The sequence below is a fragment of the Schistocerca serialis genome, chromosome 8, assembly GCF_023864345.2.
Source record: "Schistocerca serialis cubense isolate TAMUIC-IGC-003099 chromosome 8, iqSchSeri2.2, whole genome shotgun sequence".
NCBI lineage: Eukaryota > Metazoa > Arthropoda > Insecta > Orthoptera > Acrididae > Schistocerca > Schistocerca serialis.
Window position 1 is genome coordinate 273,955,414 of NC_064645.1, and position 2,170 is coordinate 273,957,583.

The window sequence follows — 2,170 nt, forward strand, 5'->3', positions numbered from 1 at the left end:
ATTTGGAAGGTGTACCAGTTTCTTTGGCTCTCCAGTGTCATAAACAAATAAAAGATTGCAATCATGATTTTGTGTAGTTCTCGAGCTTTCGATCGGCCCATAATCTAATGATGTCTGATGGCACTATCTCCAAGGCAGGTCATTTAGCTGTAATTTATTCTCATGATAAAAATTTACAGTCACTTTATTATGATACAGTTCGTTTGTTCGGCATTTAATTCTTGATTAGTTTTCTTGACTGTTTCATCTAAATGGTGTTTTCTTGTTTTCAGACTGATTAATTGTGGTAATGTTTTTATCTGTTGTACAACTATGTGAACAGGGGTGGAATTGCTCATTTGCAAACCTACTTGGTAAACCATTACTGCCTCTCATAATCAAATAAAATGTTGTATTGGCTTCATCAAGCAATATTTTTTGGAAGACAACATTTTCACCTTTGTTACCTTTACTTAAAAATCGACATAAAAGTTTCTTATATCCATACATATATACATACATACTGTATGAGAACGCATATTGTAAATTTGTTCAAATACAATAGGAGTTTGTCCAGTGGTACGATTTAATGCTGTTTCTACAACTGTTTCAAGAAATTGTGTAATTGATGCAGAGCCGTAGCTTATCATTGTGGCTAGTTCATAGTTTCTTTCGTATACCTTGTACTCAGGCCACTAGGATCAAATGTAACATGATTGTTCAAATAATCTCGATATTGTATGGAGCACTGTGGTGAATTGGAAAATCTTGATCCTGTTCGAACACTAGTATCGTTTGCCCACCTCTATAATCCCCTATTATATGTAAAAATGAGGATAGTTATTCGAGACAAGACCATAAAAAGAGCAAGTGTTATTGAGATGTAGTGGCTAGTATTTGGAGCTTGCAGAAGAGATTTCAGCAATAATATCTTTGATGATTGCCTCTCATGATTCTAACTAGTCTCTTTTGTGCAATAAAGATTTTTGGGTTAAAGGCCAATTACCCAAAAACATTATATCACACCCCATAACAAAGTGAAAGTACTCAAACTAAACAGTTTTGATAGCATTCATATCACCAACAGTGGTGTAATTAACTTTTAGATAATTATTCAGATTATTTTGAAGTTAACAAATCACTTTTTGAAAAATTTGATTTCACCCTGGTCAGTTAGGTAACTCATTTTCCACTCTACATTTGGCTATGAACATTCGGACAAACACATGTAGCAAAAACTAGTGTCACTCTCCTTGATCAGGTATGTGTAAACATGGACAAGTGTACATCAGAAAACTTTGATACTGGCTATAGTGACCACCTCTTCGCAATTACTAACCATACCTGCAAGCTTTTCAGGAAACAAACGGCAATTATAAGATTAATGAAACAAGTGAACAGCACAAAAGCATGTAAACCTTTCTACAAAGAACTACAGATCTTAGCCCTTCCCTGCATTTATATACTGTAAGTAGTCATGCCTGTCAAAAAAAGTACACTGAGGATATCTCTTGCCTCAAAACAAAAGTGTCCATGACTACAGCACCAGGTCAGACAGTGAAATGCATGTTAATCATTGTCACACCACATTATGCCAAAAAGATGTATATCATGCAGGAACAAATCTATACAACAGCTTACCAAGACATATAAAATCTCTTACAGAACTACAGATGTTTAAAAAGTCTGTCACAGCCTACTATCTGAAAAACTGCTACTATTCAATGTCACAGTACCTTATGTAACAACAAATGTAATTTGTATCTTTATCTGTAGAAATAAGTTATAAATATACAATATTTAAAAAAATGTAATTATTAACCGTATGGATCCAATCTGTTATAAAAATTTACATAGTGTATGTTTGATGTTTGAAAAATCAATACATAAAAAGGTTTTGTGTCAAATATGCTGTGTACGATATATGTACTGAAAAAGAGAATTATGTGGACAAATAAATAATTTCTAAGGAGTCTTGTTTTCACTCTGCCAAACGTCTAACAAATAAGGGTCGAAGTGTATTCTGTTATATTCTTTATTGCAGTTCTCTTTGGTTCTTGTAGTATCATAATAAATATAGCATTTGACAGGTATATGAACTGTTACGGTCTCCTTCAACTCGTAGGAGGCTACGAGGCTACAAATTACACATGAGCTGGTCTCAGTGAGGATTCTTCGATATATATCGCAC